The sequence below is a fragment of the Mixophyes fleayi genome, chromosome 12, assembly GCF_038048845.1.
Source record: "Mixophyes fleayi isolate aMixFle1 chromosome 12, aMixFle1.hap1, whole genome shotgun sequence".
NCBI classification, from domain to species: Eukaryota; Metazoa; Chordata; class Amphibia; order Anura; family Limnodynastidae; genus Mixophyes; species Mixophyes fleayi.
In genome coordinates, this window is record NC_134413.1 from 67173907 (window position 1) to 67191899 (window position 17993).

At 42.9% G+C, this 17993-nt stretch overlaps 1 long non-coding RNA gene across 1 annotated transcript; it reads right to left on the reverse strand.

Moving 5' to 3' along the window:
• Positions 1-5502: 5502 nt before the first annotated feature.
• Positions 5503-17101, reverse strand: LOC142109282 (uncharacterized). Its single transcript, XR_012680323.1, has 3 exons — positions 16899-17101; positions 14424-14564; positions 5503-5593 (listed from the first exon to the last, which is right to left on the reverse strand). It is a non-coding gene; the product is annotated as an uncharacterized LOC142109282 (long non-coding RNA).
• Positions 17102-17993: the final 892 nt, after the last annotated feature.

Genomic DNA, 17993 nt, shown 5'->3' on the forward strand with positions numbered 1-17993 from the left:
GAATCCACCTGGCAACATTTACATCTGATTATAGTTTTTACCAAAAGCTATTTAGCAGTAGCTGGTGAGAGGGGATGCCTAGCTTAAACTAATTTCCATTGTGCCAAGTAACCCGCTCTTGCCATACATTTATTGATATATTCGCCACAGCGCTGAACAGAGAACTCACTCACATCAGTCCCTGAGCCATTGGAGCTTACAGTCTAAATTCACTAACATACGCACAGGCTCCACACAGACAAGATCATGATCCACACAGATAGGGCCATGGTTGGGAATTGAACTCATGACCCCAGTGCTGTGAGGCAGAAGTGCTAACCACTGAGCCACCATACTGCCCATGCCTACAAGGTTAAAATACGTTTTAAAACTGTTATGTTGATATCTAACAAACCAGCTTTGTTTTCCCTTGACTTTTTCATACTGAAGAAAGTAATATCATTGCATAGGTCTCCCATATTAGGAAGGAGGCATGATATATTTTTGATCCTGTATGCACTTCACCCCTTTTAACCGAAACAAACCCTGATGAGGTCCGTGCCCCAAAATATTAACAACATAACACAGTGTTTTGGGAAAAAAAATGACACAGCCTTTATTGCGCAACATTTTACAGGGAGGGGCGTACGAGGCAAATCATTGGATGTGAGCTCGTATGAGCAGGGCCCATCTTCCCTCCTGTCTCCATACCTGTTCTTCCGCTCCGTCTCTACTGTATTTGCCTGCCTGGAGTTTCTGAAGTACTGGTACTTTGTGTTTATTGTTCTGTACTGTCTTACCCTGTATAGTCTACTGTTTGTACCATGTACGGCGCTGCGGAAACCTTGTGGCACCTTACAAATAAACGATAATAATAATAATAATTGTCATAGGGTCACGTATGCCATGCCCAAATCACATACGCTTAAGACCGCTGCCAGTCACAATAGGCTAAGTTTCAGGCCCCGCCTCCTCACCTCACTGCTGACGTGACACGGAGGCAGCATTGCCACAAGGCCCGCCGTCCAACTCCCACCATGTCTATTTAACTCTGAAATTAACATGGTTCTGCTTTCCATATCTGCATGAAGCAGAACATACCAGCAGTGAAGACCAAGTTATGACTGCACGGGACAGACCACAAAATCAGGACAGTTTGGAGGTATATGTAAGTATGTATGAAGGGGTATGCTGGTACTTGTAGTTTCACAATCACTGGGCACTCATGGAATCATGGATTAATCTATGGGAACTGCGTTAAGAAGCGTTAAATGGGTTATGGCAGGAGAAACCCTTCATAAATTGTGTGATGGTCATTTTATGGACAAAAAATAAATGCAGATTGATAAAAGGTTGTCTCCACACAAATGTTGTATTCATTTAGTAAGATGGGTAGTTGAAGGGGCCTTCAAAAAGTTACAATCACCCTCCTCATTGGTCTTCTTCTGGGACACCCTGTCTTTCTGCATTAGAACTTCCTCACTTAAAGTAGATATATACTTTTGGACATCCCTTGCTCTATGTATTCCTCCCATAGCACTAGGGATACCTGCAAGGTTAGGGGTCTCTCCCCTCAGATTCTTTACTTTTAGCTCAAGGTAGACCCAAGCATTGTCAGTTCACAAGCCTTGTGGACCCATGACAACATTGGCCAAACTCACGCCTACATTGCAAATTTTGAAAACCCTCGGGTGAACAATTTAATGTGCTGGGACATTCAAACTTGAGTGATGAAATGACTCTTGAGTCAATTTAAGGAAACATTTTGTATTTAAAATGGGCAAACTCATCAGCTTTCGGTGAGCACTAGAGGATCAACAGCCTTCGTGGAATTCAGACAGTGCTCCTTATAACATTATATTTATTATTAATGTGGAAATTACAAAGGCCAGAAATAGGAAACAGGGCTGAAGGTAAATAGTAGGAGCACTATTGCACACGATTCCCAAATTGTAGACAACACCAGAAATGTCAAATGTATGATTTCCAAAAGTGCAGACTGACTCAGTAGCACAGCCATGAAGTCTCATATCAATACTTGTTCCCACTGTAAAAAAGCAGAGTAAACAATGAATTGATTTATACCTGTAAGACAGAATATAAGCCATGGTGTAGATGAGGACAAATAGACCTCTTTCTATTCATCATCATCAGCTATTTATATAGCGCCACTGATTCTGCAGTGCTGTACAGATAACTCACATCAGTCCCTGCCCTATTGGAGCTTACAGTCCAAATTCCCTAACATACATACACACAGAGAGAGAAAGAGAGACAGACCAGGGTCAATTTTGATAGAAGCCAATTAACCTACCAGTATGTTTTTAGAGTGTGGGAGGAAACCGGAGGACCCAGAGGCAACCCACACAAACACGGGGAGAACATACAAACTCCACACAGATAAGGCCATGTGTCACGATTCAAATACAAAGTGCAGCTCAGGAGCCAGGAATGAGGTGAAAACACACGAAGTTTATTGCTGGAATAACAATCTGATGGTGTAATACTGAATATACAGGAAAATGCAGGAATAAATACCGGGTAGATGGCTGATGTAGGAAAGTGGTAATATGGAGAGCTCCCAGATAGCAGGTAAGCAGATATATGGAGAGATCCAGGCAGCATGAAACCACAAGCACAGCAGAGGGTAGGAACAACAGGATGGGACAACAATAACCAGCAATGAATGCTGGGAGAGACAAGTATAAGAAGGACACACCCAGGTGCAAGGAATAATTAGTGAACAGGAAGGTTAACTCCTAAAGCACAAGAGGCAGGCACGATTGCAGCACCTCTGGTGATCAGAGGTACTGCTGCTAACACATAAAATGAACACAAATACTGCACAGTGCAAAACAAACAGGGACTGCAGGATGCAAGCAGCATTCAAAAGGGAGATGATGCAAAGCAGACGGAGGCAGAAGTACTAACCACTTAGCCACTTTTGTTTCAGATTGGAATGCCTTGTATCAGTTGTAAAGTCTTAACCACTATGTTTTTGGCAGTCTGACATAGAAAATTACAACTCATTGCTCTTTAAAAACAATACGTAAATATATTTCCAGATACATTAGGGTGTCTGATGCACAAAGGAATGACATAAGACTAAGGGGCAGCATGGTGGCTCAGTGGTTAGCACTTCTGCCTCACAGCATTGAGGTCATGAGTTTGATTCCTGACCATGGCTTTATCTGTGTGGAGTTTGTATGTTCTCCCCGTGTTTGTGTGGGTTTCCTCCGGGTGCTCTGGTTTCCTCCCACACTCCAAAACCATACTTGTAGGTTAATTAGTTGCTATCAGGTTGGCCTTAGTCAGTCTCTCTGCCTGTGTGTATATGTTAGGGAATTTAGACTGTAAGCTCCAATGGAGTGATGTGAGTGAGTTCTCTGTACAGCAATGTGGAATTAGTGGCGCTATATAAATAGATGATGGTGATAAAGTTTGCTTTCTTTACTCTTCTATGAACTCTCCAGATTGGGCCATCTTCAGCTATGCTCCATTGTTTCACTAACTGGTGGCCCCTCTAATGCACATGGAAGGAAAAGTAAAATAAAACAGGAGGTTAACTACAGTTAACCTCAGTTAGACATTGAGGGACTCGTTGAGTTGAACGCAAATTGTGTTTTTTTTTGGCATATAATGCTGTTTTACTTCTGTGCAAGGGCACAAAGAACTAGTTTTAAAATACGCTCAAATGTAAAAAAAAAAAAATACTATACCCCAAAAACGCAATATGCGTTCAACTCAACTTGAACCCCTGAATGACAGGGTAGAAGCTTAGAGAGATGTTCTCCAACACTAACCTGTGTGTATTACCAACACAAATATTTAGTAGTTGATGTGTGCTAAGCACAATTAGATCTTTGATTATTAAATATTGGATTAAACGTCCACTATGCTTTTTTTTAATCTCAAGTAGATCTGTTGTTCTTAACGCTACCTTATGTCGAAATATAATAGTTATTTAGATACAATCTCCCCTAGAGTATATCTAATGCAGTGTGGCTCTCAATTAGGTAACATGGACCTTCTGTCCAGAGTAGGGTCTTTTTTTGTTTTCTCCCTAGTGAACGAAATCACAGAGTGAACACAATGCAATCATACAGTCTATGCAGCAGTTTAGTTTGTGACGCAGTGGTGATGTTTTCTCATAGCGCCACAAGCATGTCATTGAGGAGAGCAAAGCAGAAAAAAAAATAGTACGTTTGCTCCTGGACAAACCATGTTACAGTGCAAGGGGTGCACATTAGTGTATTATTTTGCACATAAGTTAAATACTGGCTGTTTTTTCATCTAGCACACAAATACTTGATAGCTTTATTTTGACACTGACATTTTAAGTTGATCTAGGACATGCCCTACCCCAATTATAAATCTGTCCTCCCATTTTAAATTTACCTCCCCCTCCAATGCAACATGGTTTTGCCCAGGTGCAAAGTTACTCCTTTTTTCTGCTTTGCTCTCCTTGATGACTCAGGCACATAATGTCATTTAATTGTTCTAAAATGTAATTCTTGAAGCAAAGACCACTTGTGAGGGACCTGGACAATATCATATTGTTTATATGTAAAGGTCATATGGGCACTGCATTAAACTGGCATCCATTGTTCGTAAAGGGCCTGATCCATGTTGGGACGCAGGGGCGGAACTACCATTATTGCAGCAGGTGCTGTGCACCTGGGCCCATGGAGATGATTGGGCCCACTGCACGGGGAACTGGAGAGCTGTGGGCAGTGGTACCATGCACTGGGTCCCACAGCTCGCCAGTTCCGCCTCTGTTCGGATGTACGACTGTTTGCATAGCATCACAGTGGCCTAGTGGTTAGCACGTCTGCCTCACAGCACTGGGGTCATGAGTTCAATTCCCGACCATAGCCTTATCTGTGTGGAGTTTGTATGTTCTCCCTGTGTTTGCGTGGGTTTCCTCCGGGTGCTCCGGTTTCCTCCCACACTCCAAAAACATACTGGTAGGTTAATTGGCTGCAATCAAAAATTGACCCTAGTCTCTGTCTGTCTCCCTCTCTGTCTGTCTTTGTGTGAGTGTGTGTATATATTAGGGAATTTAGACTGTAAGCTCCAATGGGGCAGGGACTGATGTGAATGAGTTCTCTGTACAGCGCTGCGGAATTAGTGGCGCTATATAAATAAATGATGATGATGATGATGATGATATCTTACATGATATTGCTCTGAACATGGTCAGAAACGGGCCTGATGCCAACGAACGCATGTCATGTCCGAACGCAACTGCTGCCTACAACTGCCTAGGACTTGAGAGGTGGAACGGTGGAGGGAGACTAACGTAATGTGGTTGTTGAAAGACTGGAGTGACAACATCTGTGTTTGACACCCTCTAGGTAAATGCCATGCATTTCAATAGGAAATATTCTTTAAACAAAACATGCTTATTTTTACTGCAGGAAAAAAGACATCACAACCTCATCATGTTTTACTATAATGTATCTTTTGTTGATTTCATTTTACTTACGTGCTGTAATTCCGACATCAGCACATCTATTCTCATTGCCCGTGCACTTGACCTCACACTTGTCTGTATTTGAAGAAGTACATGTCGGACAGGTCACTCCATTCTTCTGTGTGTTAGTGGATGGCACTTGAAGTAAAGAGGAATTAATTGGTCAGTTTATACTTCACTTTTAAATGTCAAAAGCAGTGTTGAAACTACAGGGGTCACAGGGAGGGTTGGTGACGGCTTTGGAACCTCTAGGTAAGCACCGTGGTGTACAGGGATAGAACACATTCCGAGATGGAGACAGAAAAGACTCCTACTGAGGGATCTATGTCGGATCAACTGGTTTCAAGCCCAAGAAAATTTTCCAGGACTACTTAAAAATGAAAAACAATAGATAAAAAATACACACACACACACACGTATATGTAACATAATGTGCTTGAGATGCTGTTCCAATGTTGTGCTGCAGATGGCGCTGTCATTCAGGTATGCTTGGGCAAAATTTTGACACCCTTCCAGGAGGTGATTCACTGTCTGCTGTCTTGGCTGGGGTGTTCTTTCGCCCCTGTCCCTCCCTGGTACAGGGTTTCTGACAATGTCTCTTACTAAGACCCAGGGACATGTCGCGTGCTACCCCCGAGTCAGTCCAATAGCTCATCTAAGAAATTATCGAAACCACAAAATTAAGTGTGGCAGGGAAGATTTTTTTTATATAAACGTTCTGTTTACCCTAAAAAGATACTCCCCATCAGAAATATGTGGCAAAAAGTGCTTGATTGAGAACCCCTCTGTGAGGATTCACTGCATTACCAGCAGGTGGCAGTGAACATCAACACTGACAGCTGCACATTCTTTCTGACTTACTGCAATTGGTACTTTGCTAAACATAAATTCAGTTAGGACTAAGAGATCCCATCTGTAAGCAGCTTTTATAAGGACACCCCCATGGATTCCATTCTGAACCCTTTCCATAGCAAAAACTTAATTGTCTTGGTTACCTTCATTTTCTTTCAAAATAATAATTACTAGTGTATCTAATATAAACCTGGCTCAGTCACATCTAGACTTACTTAGTCAGGGGTCATCGTTGACACATTTGACAGGTTTGAACAGGTAAAGGGCTTGTACCTTTCCACCAGAAATCTATTATGTAATATATTTTATACTGAAATAAAAAATAATCAACTCCCTATACTTTCATCTCTCTCACCCCTTGGATATTGGCTCCCCCAGAATTCTGATATAGATGAAACCGATAATCTATATTGCACTCTCCTGAGGATCTACAGCCACCTTTAGAGGAATTACATGATATTAATATCCTAACCAGTGTTGACAAATTCATTAAAAAGGACAAACTCGTTCTTAAGAAAATCTCAAATTTTATCCCCTACTTTTACAGTTGCCCAAAAGTCATAGTTTGGCTTATATTATTTTAACTCTATCGGATTTCGTTTTATTCGTTTTTCGGAGTCTCACAATACCATCGACTGTGGGAGTTGAATGGAATATTTCCCTGATATCGGTTAGCCCTACTCTGGTTCAGAGACTGGCATTCGTCATACTAAATATTTTCTTACAGACAACAATTTCTCTACTAGGAACCAACTGGTAAATTCTGGTGATTCCCCACTATTATTTAGGCGACACCTGATTATATTTTTAGTCATTTGTTTCACAGTACTCGCTATACTTTTATCTATTTCACTTGTTTTTAATTGATGTTTCTGGTAGCAATACACTTGGATGTTTTAAGAGTACCAATATGGTGTTTTCATAATTTAATATATCGAAGATTGCACCACAATAAAATAACTAGGGATGAGCGCACTCGGATTTCTGAAATCCGAGCCCACCCGAACGTTGCGGATCCGAGTCGGATCCGAGACAGATCCGGGTATTGGCGCCAAATTCAAAAGTGAAACTGAGGCTCTGACTCATAATCCCGTTGTCGGATCTCGCGATACTCGGATCCTATAAATTCCCCGCTAGTCGCCGCCATCTTCACTCGGGCATTGATCAGGGTAGAGGGAGGGTGTGTTAGGTGGTCCTCTGTGCTGTTTAGTTCTGTGCTGTTTAGTTCTGTGCTGTTTAGTTCTGTGCTGTTTAGTGCTGTTTAGTGCTGTGCTGTGCTGTGCTGTGCTGTGTTCTGCAGTATCAGTCCAGTGGTGCTGTGTGCTGTGCTCTGTCCTTCTGAGGTCAGTGGTGCTGCTGGGTCCTGTGCTGTGTCCTGTTCAGTCCAGTGGTGCTGTGTCCTGTGCTCTGTGCTTCTAAGGGCATAGTTATTTCCCCAATATTCCCCTGTGTTTAAAAAAATAAAAAAAAGTTTTTTTAAAAAATACCAAAAACTACTTTAATATTTTTTAATTACCACAAAATTTGCACAACCAATCCTGCAGTATAAGCCCATTGGTACTGCAATATTACCAAGTTCACACATTCAGCAGTAAAAGTCCAGTGGTACTGCAATATTACAAAGTTTACACATTCTGCAGTATCAGTCCAGTGGTGCTGTGTCCTGTGCTCTGTCCTGCTGAGTTCCGTAGTGCTGCTGGGTCCTGTGCCGTGTCCTGTTCAGTCCAGTGGTGCTGTGTCCTGTGCTCTGTGCTTCTAAGGGCATAGTTATTTCCCCATTATTCCCAAGTTTTTAAAAAATAAAAAAAAAGTAAAAAAAAATAAAAAATTAAAAAAAAAATAAAAAAATATAATAATTATAACCAAATTTGCAAAACCAATCCAGCATTATAAGTCCATTGGTACTGCAATATTACCAAGTTCACACATTCTGCAGTATCAGTCCAGTGGTGCTGTGTCCTGTGCTCTGTCCTGCTGAGTTCCGTAGTGCTGCTGTGTCCTGTGCCGTGTCCTGTTCAGTCCAGTGGTGCTGTGTCCTGTGCTCTGTGCTTCTAAGGGCATAGTTATTTCCCCACTATTCCCAAGTTTTTTAAAAATAAGAAAAAAGTAAAAAAAAATAAAAATTTTAAAAAAATAAATAAATATAATAATTATAACCAAATTTGCAAAACCAATCCAGCAGTATAAGTCCATTGGTACTGCAATATTACCAAGTTCACACATTCTGCAGTATCTTGTGCTACATATAATGGAGACCAAAAATTTGGAGGATAAAGTAGGGAAAGATCAAGACCCACTTCCTCCTAATGCTGAAGCTGCTGCCACTAGTCATGACATAGACGATGAAATGCCATCAACGTCGTCTTCCAAGGCCGATGCCCAATCTCGTAGTACCGGGCATGTTAAATCCAAAAAGCCCAAGTTAAGAAAAAGTAGCAAAAAGAGAAACTTAAAATCATCTGAGGAGAAACGTAAAGTTGCCAATATGCCATTTACGACACGGAGTGGCAAGGAACGGCTTAGGCCCTGGCCCGTGTTCATGACTAGTGGTTCAGCTTCACCCACGGATCTTAGCCCTCCTCCTCCTCCCCCCCCCTACAAAAAATTGAAGAGAGTTATGCTGTCAGCAACAAAACAGCAAACAACTCTGCCTTCTAAAGAGAAATTATCACAAATCACCAAGGCGAGTCCAAGGGTGTTGGTGGTTGTCAAGCCTGACCTTCCCATCACTGTACGGGAAGAGGTGGCTCGGGAGGAGGCTATTGATGATGTAGCTGGCGCTGTGGAGGAACTTGATGATGAGGATGGTGATGTGGTTATTGTAAATGAGGCACCAGGGGGGGAAACAGCTGATGTCCATGGGATGAAAAAGCCCATCGTCATGCCTGGTCAGAAGACCAAAAAATGCACCTCTTCGGTCTGGAGTTATTTTTATCCAAATCCAGACAACCAATGTATGGCAATATGTAGCTTATGTAAAGCTCAAATAAGCAGGGGTAAGGATCTTGCCCACCTAGGAACATCCTCCCTTATACGTCACCTGAATAACCTTCATAGTTCAGTGGTTAGTTCAGGAACTGGGGCTAGGACCCTCATCGGTACAGGGACACCTAAATCCCGTGGTCCAGTTGGATACACACCAGCAACACCCTCCTCGTCAACTTCCTCCACAATCTCCATCAGATTCAGTCCTGCAGCCCAAGTCAGCAGCCAGACTGAGTCCTCCTCAATACGGGATTCATCCGAGGAATCCTGCAGCGGTACGCCTACTACTGCCACTGCTGCTGTTGCTGCTGTTAGTCGGTCATCTTCCCAGAGGGGAAGTCGTAAGACCGCTAAGTCTTTCACCAAACAATTGACCGTCCAACAGTCGTTTGCCATGACCACCAAATACGATAGTAGTCACCCTATTGCAAAGCGTATAACTGCGGCTGTAACTGCAATGTTGGTGTTAGACGTGCGCCCGGTGTCCGCCATCAGTGGAGTGGGATTTAGAGGGTTGATGGAGGTATTGTGTCCCCGGTACCAAATCCCCTCGAGATTCCACTTCACTAGGCAGGCGATACCAAAAATGTACAGAGAAGTACGATCAAGTGTCCTCAGTGCTCTTAAAAATGCGGTTGTACCCACTGTCCACTTAACCACGGACATGTGGACAAGTGGTTCTGGGCAAACGAAGGACTATATGACTGTGACAGCCCACTGGGTAGATGCATCCCCTTCCGCAGCAACAGCAACAGCTGCATCAGTAGCAGCATCTACAAAATGGCTGCTCATGCAAAGGCAGGCAACATTGTGCATTACAGGCTTTAATAAGAGGCACAACGCTGACAACATATTAGAGAAAACGAGGGAAATTATCTCCCAGTGGCTTACCCCACTTAGACTCTCATGGGGATTTGTGGTGTCAGACAATGCCAGTAACATTGTGCGGGCATTAAATATGGGCAATTTCCAGCACGTCCCATGTTTTGCCCACACCATTAATTTGGTGGTGCAGCATTACCTCAAGAGTGACAGGGGTGTGCAGGAGATGCTTGCGGTGGCCCGCAAAATTGCTGGACACTTTCGGCATTCAGCCAGTGCCTACCGCAGACTAGAGGCACATCAAAAAAGCTTGAACCTGCCCTGCCATCACCTCAAACAAGAGGTTGTGACGCGCTGGAACTCCACCCTCTATATGCTGCAGAGGATGGAGGAGCAGCAAAAGGCCATTCAGGCCTACACAGCCACCTACGACATAGGCAAAGGAGTGGGGATGCGCCTCAGTCAAGCGCAGTGGAGACTGATTTCCGTGTTGTGCAAGGTTCTGCAGCCATTTGAACTTGCCACACGAGAAGTCAGTTCCGACACTGCCAGCTTGAGTCAGGTCATTCCCCTGATCAGGCTGTTGCAGAAGCAGCTGGAGAAAGTGAGGGAGGAGCTGGTAAGCCATTGCGATTACACCAAGCATGTAGCTCTTGTGGATGTAGCCCTTCGTACGCTTTGCCAGGATCCGAGGGTGGTCACTCTTTTAAAGTCAGAGGAATACATTCTGGCCACCGTGCTCGATCCTCGGTTTAAAGCGTATGTTGTGTCTCTGTTTCCGGCGGACACAAGTCTACAGCGGTGCAAAGACCTGCTGGTCAGGAGATTGTCCTCTGAAGAGGACCGTGACATGCCAACAGCTCCACCCTCATTTTCTTCCACATCTATGGCTGCGAGGAAAAAGCTCAGTTTTCCCAAAAGAGGCACTGGCGGGGATGCTGATAACATCTGGTCCGGACTGAAGGACCTGCCAACCATTGCAGACATGTCTACTGTCGCTGCATTGGATGCTGTCACAATAGAAAAAATTGTGGATGATTACTTTGCTGACACCATCCAAGTAGACATGTCAGACAGTCCATATTGTTACTGGCAGGAAAAAAAGGCAGTTTGGAAGCCCCTGTACAAACTGGCTCTATTTTACCTGAGTTGTCCCCCCTCCAGTGTGTACTCGGAAAGAGTTTTTAGTGCAGCGGGGAACCTGGTCAGTGAGCGGCGAAGGAGGTTGCTTCCTCACAACGTTGAAAAAATGATGTTTATAAAAATGAATAATCAATTCCTCAATGAAGTACAGCACTGCCCTCCAGATACTACAGAGGGACCTGTGGTTGTGGAGTCCAGCGGGGACGAATTGATAATGTGTGATGAGGAGGAAGTACACACTGTAGGGGGAGAGGAATCAGAGGTTGAGGATGAGGACGACATCTTGCCTCAGTAGAGCCTGTTTAGTCTGTACAGGGAGAGATGAATAGCTTTTTTGGTGTGGGGGCCCAAACAAACCAATCATTTCAGTCAAAGTTGTTTGGTAGGCCCTGTCGCTGAAATGATTGGTTTGTTAAAGTGTGCATGTCCTATTTCAACAACATACCTCTCAACTGCAGCTCATCCCTCCTCTGCGGGGATAATGTCTCCTGTGCTCTGACACGTCACTCTGTGTACTCTCAGCCTCAGGATCTGACACTACAGCTACCATGCCTCTTGTAGCAGCCCTCACTCCAGGGCCTCTTCCATGTGCAGTGTCCCCCTCTCTCTTGGGTTCACTATAGTGGCATGGAGTTCTCCCCCTCATCCAGGGCACACATTCCTTGCCCTGGCTCAGTCACCACGCTCAGACTTCCAGGCAATGCTGGGGGAGCCTGGGAGCTTCCACCCCAGGTCGCCAGCTACAACTCTCCTCTCCTGTGTCTTCTCTCTCTTTCTGACACTTTAAAGATCGTGCCTTTAAATGAAAAAGTCAGTCTTCATTGCACGACTATGTGCAAGTGCAACAGGGACATTTTTTTGGGTTTACAAAGTCAAACAATAACACTTCGACCCTGTCTGTCTGGGGTCTCTCAATGACGAATTGTCTGTAGCATGTTTGGAGGAGGTATTGTGGCCCCGGTATCAAATTGGGTACCGGGGCCACCCCACTATGCAGTCCAGATACTTGTTTGGTGGAATTCAGACACGTGGAGGGTTTTTTAATTATATTGTGGCCTCGGTACCAAATTGTGTACCGGGGCCACCACACTACGCAGTCAAGATAGATAGATGCGTATTGCGTATCATAGATAAAGTACATTCAGTGGTGTGGGGCAAATTGAAAAATATTCCAAATGCACTGACATTATCAAAAACAAGAGGTTGTCACACGCTAAAACTCCAACATGTATATGATGGAGAGGATGGAGGAGCAGCCGTATGTGTAGTGTAATGCAGATCTGTTGAAGGTTTTTTATATATTTTATTGTGGTGCCCAGTGCCCACTCCTCTACGCAGTCCAGGTACAATTATTGGTGCGAATCATAAAAGTTCAGGGTTTTTAAGATATTGTGGTGACCCACTCCTCTACGCAGTCCAGGTACAATTATTGGTGCGAATCATAAAAGTTCAGGGTTTTTAATATATTGTGGTGACCCACTCCTCTACGCAGTCCAGGTACAATTATTGGTGCGAATCATAAAAGTTCAGGGTTTTTAAGATATTGTGGTGACCCACTCCTCTACGCAGTCCAGGTACAATTATTGGTGCGAATCATAAAAGTTCAGGGTTTTTAATATATATTGTGGTGACCCACTCCTCTACGCAGTCCAGAAAGATACCTTGTTGCAACGTTTTGGACTAATAACTATATTGTGAGGTGTTCACAATACACTGTAAATTAGTGGAAATGCTTGTTATTGAATGTTATTGAGGTTAATAATAGCCTAGGAGTGAAAATAAGCCCAAAAACTTGATTTTTAAACTTTTTATGTTTTTTTCCAAAAAAATCCGAATCCAATACCTTAAATCCGAACCGAGACCTTTCGTCAAGTGTTTTGCGAGACAAATCCGAACCTCAAAAATAACGAAAATCCGGATCCAAAACACAAAACACGAGACCTCAAAAGTCGCCGGTGCACATCCCTAAAAATAACTGCATTTTTTTTGCTTTGAGTCACATAAGTTTTTGAAATATCTACAGGCATCTTTACGGATGTATTAGACACACATCTTGCAATAATTTTTGAACATTTAGGTGTAGGTGAAAATATTTCAGATCCTTTGCTGCTTCTACGTATATGCTGAATTAGAAAATGCTTTATTTTATTGAGAAGTAACATGTTATGTATTTTGCAATGCGCCCTTAAATTGGGCGATTTGGCAATCTGTATAGGATTTAATTATATTGAAAAAGTACAAATATAGAAAGAGTTGGTGGATTCATAAGAGGGAGGAAGAGAGGGAGTGAGTGAGTGAGAGAGAGAGAGGGAGAGGGGGAGAGAGAGGGAGAGAGAGAGAGAGGGAGAGGGAGAGGGGAGAGTGAGAGGGGAGAGAGGGAGAGAGAGAGGGGGGAGAGAGAGAAAGAGAGAGATGGGGAGAGAGAGGGAAAGAGAGAGGGGGAGAGAGAGGGGGGACAGAGAGGGAGAGATAGGGGGAGAGAGAAAGAGAGAGAGAGGGGGAGAGAGGGGAAGAAGAAAGGGGAGAGGGGGAGAGAGAGGGAGAGAGAGAAAGAGGGAGAGATGGAGAGAGAAAGAGAGGGAGAGATAGGGGGAGAGAGAAAGAGAGAGAGAGAAAGGAGAGAGAGAGAGAGAGAGAGAGGAAAAAGAGAGGGAGAGGGAGAGAGAGAGAAAGAGGGCAGAAGTGAGAGAAAAAGAGAGAGCGGATGAGGGAGAGAAAAAGAGAGAGCGGGAGAGAGAAAATTGAGAGAGAAGAAAAGAGAGAGAGAGAAAGAGAGAGGGAGAGAGAGAGAGAAAGGGAGAGAAAGAAAGAGAGAAAAGGAGAGAGAGCGAATTAGAGAGAGAAAAAGAGACTGAATTAAAGAGAGAAAAAGAGAGAGCGAGAGAGAGAAAAATGAAAGGGAGAGAAAGAGAGAGAGAGAAAAAAAAAGAGAAAGAGAGAAAGAAAGTGGGAAATAGAGAAAGAGAGAGAGAGAGAAAGTGAGAGAGTGCGGGAGGGAGGGAGGGAGAGATACTTTGGAGGTAATGAATAGGGCTCAGTGTTACAACATTATATTGTGTAACCTTTAATTGCATGACAGCTAATTGGAAACTTTTTTACTGTTACATTTTAGTATCAAACCCTGTTAATAAGTAACGGTAGATAAAGTCAAAGCGAGCTCACGTACATTGGAGCGGTGCCGGATCACAGTTGTCGCTGTTACAGCAGGACGTGGCTAGCTGAGCCCGTTGCGTTGAGGTCACACTCCCAGATACTCCACAAGACGGTGCATTGGGTGCACATGATCTGCCAAATAGTGTGAGGACATCTGTGTTTGCACATAAACAAGAACAGTTGTCATATATTAGACTTACACATGTGAAATATGACACAATAAAGCAGTAAGGGTAAGGATGTCAGATGCAGCTTGGGTAATAGCTACTGAATGTGGTATGATATATACAGATATTTCAAATGCACTTATAGTCCACCATCAGATGACTCTAATTGATTGGCTTGGGCATGCCCTTCTTCACCTTTTGCCAGATACACAGTTTACCGTTCTGTGTGTTTCAGCCATGCCTTTGTTTTGCCTGTTTTGTTCATTTTCTTTTTCCATTGGAAAGAAAGTTGGATTCTGTGTTGTGTCTACAGTCTAGGGTTAACAAAAATAAACTACTCTGCTTGATAATACAGAGAGGTGCTGAAAAGCATAGAAAGTAGAGATGCTCACTGACCCCCGTGAACTGGTTTTGGTTTTGGATCTGGATTAGCTTCATGTTTTGGTTTTGAATTTGGCAAAACTGGCGTCGTGTTTTGGTTTTGGTTTTGGATTTGTATTTTTTTAGAAATAATCCTAAAATATGCTAAAATCACATAATTTTGCTCTTTTTTTTGTTCCTACATTATTATGAACCTCAATAACACTAATTTAAAGTCATTTGCAGTCAATTTTGACCACCTCACAGTTCACAATATTATTCTCTTACACTTTCGGACAAATACTGCAGCGACCTGGCTGGATGGTAAGCGATAGAGCAATGACACAAACACACGGCAGTTCCTAGCACATCTAGGACACATTGCCACACAGCAGCGGCAGAAAAGAAAAGTTGTGCAAGATGGAATTGTCTTTTGGCCCTCCCACCCACCTTTATGTTGGATCTTAAAAAGGAATCCAAAACTTGCGAGATCCGAGATCCGACAACGTAACAATGACGTTTTGCCTCGTTTTCAATTCCGAGGGCGCGTGACAGTACCGAGCCGGATCTGCTAAGTTTGGGTATGTTCGGTTCTTGGGGAACCGAGTCTGAGCATCTCTAATAGAAAGGAACCAGCATGATAAAGTAATGCACTTAGTAAAAGTTACAGAAGGGCATTTATAAGCCAGTTCATTATTATAGTTCATCAGACAGTGTTTTAACTTTTTTAAGTCCTATGTTCAAGCATATAAGTACCAACTAGTATTAAACAGCATAGAACGCCAAGCTAACCGGGACAGATGACATCACTAACACCCAGATGCTATTGATTATCAATTGTAAACATTTGCATAGAGTACAGTGAATCTTTTATAATGAGGACCTGACTACCTTGGGCTGTCCAAAGCCAGATGCCATAGGATCAGAAAACCCTGTAATGAAGTCGGTGTTTCACCTAATATAATCATAAGTCTATCTCTCAAGAGTCCTTTATCAGCAATAAGGCTTTTGATTGACTGATCACCGCAATTTGTAAAAAAAAAAACTTTTCGCCGGTCCAGCCTGGCAGTGGCCAGCTGCCCTGAAGATACGGACACGGAGTGGTAAGATTTAACTTACTACTTTGCAGGGTCAGCCTCTGGCAATAGGCACATGGGTGAGCCGGCTAGCTTGCACATACGCGGTGGAACTGAATGCCCAGGTCATTCTTTTAAGTTTCAGTTTTCAAAAAAATAAATAAAAATTATAAAAATAGGTAAAAAAAAAAAAATTGAAAACTTTTTCACATTAAAAAATGGTTTATTCAGATAAAGAATTTTCAAATGAGTTTTATCTGTTATTACTATCCTGAGATGGCGATAACAGAACAGATAGCGCGGTGGAACAAGTACCACCACCTTGTTAAATAGGCTTAAACATCCTGTAAAACTATAGATGCTAAGTACTAAGTGCTCACTGCTCTTTCTTCATGCTCGTCTATTTTGTACAGCTGCATATAGGCCTCCGTCTCACAACCAGACCCAACATTAAATCAACAACAACTTTATTTAATAAATAGTGCCTTATCACCTTAACAGACCCCACATTACATTAATAGCCCCCACATTTAATAAAGAGGATCCATATGAAAGTATTAGCCCCAATCTGCTGATACATTAAATACATAGGGCCTGATTCATTAAGACACGTAAATGCGGATATATGTCGGTTTTTGTGTGAAAATCGCTCTGTGCATGCTCAGTAAAGAGCCATATGCCAGAGAACACAGCAATGTCCAAATCATCTTCGAGCACAAAGGACCCATACTACATTCTTACTATTTCATGGGCAGAACAGGGAGGAGACAGGAGCAAATGTAAAAATATATTTTATGTACCGTAGATATTAGAAACATCTTAACATATTTTATGGGGGGAAGAATATATTTTTTAAATATTTTTTCATTAATGATTATATCATACTTGCCAACTCTCCCTGAATGTCAGGGAGACTCCCTGAACTAGGGGTGATCTCCCTCACTCCCTGAAGAGTCTGGCATTCTCCTTGATGCTGAGCCAGTACAAGACGTGGTTGGCTTCGCCATCTGTGGCATGATGACACAGTTCAGAAATTGTGTCCTATGTCCATGTATTGATGCCTATGTAGGTGGCCATTTTCATGGAGACCAAGATTTAATTAAAGACTGACAGGTAAGACAACATGACTTAAGTAATGGAGACAGAAATGTAAAAGACACTTCAGTCTCTAGAGATTCATTAGCTGCTATTCTTGTTTACAGTTGTTTACTCTCCCGGAATGTCCAGGAGACTCCGCATTTCTGGGAGACCTTCCAGGCTCCTGGGAGAGCAGGGCAACCTCTCGATTCTCACCCCTGCAATAGATATTTGGGGGGGGGCGAGGCTTAATGATGCAAATATCGTGTCATCTTAGTCCAGCCCCCTGTTGTAATTGGGCAAAATTTTGACAATCGTTTAAGGGGCGGTGCCAAAATGATGCGATTCATCAAGCCCCGCCCCCGTACGCTCACCTCCCCCGGGATCTCCCTGAAGCCAAGGAGGGAAAGTTGGCAAGTATGGATTATATTGTTAGCAGATGACATTAACTGAAGAGTGAATTTTCAGTGCGTTCTTTTGTGATTTGATATTACGCATGTATATTGGACGTATCCTGTAGTATCTTGTCTGTTAGAGCAGTGCGGACCTAGATCTGTACTCATCAAAAGACGTATTTTCAGATTCGCTCCTTGTTGAATAGGGACGTGTGTATGCCCAAAATATGGATAATGTGCATATAAAAAAAAAAACGCACAATACATTTGTTTTGTGTATCTTGATAAATCAGGCCCATAGTCGTTACATTACATAGAAAGCTGTCTTCAGCAGCCACTTTACATTAACAGCCCTACTATATAACTTTTGTAGCCTGCACCAACTCACATAAATAGACCCACATTACATTCATAATCCACACATTTTATTAGTAGCCCCGCTGTATAACCTTAATAGCCCCTACCAGTGCCGTAACTAGACATTTTAGTGCCCTGGGCGAGACAGGGC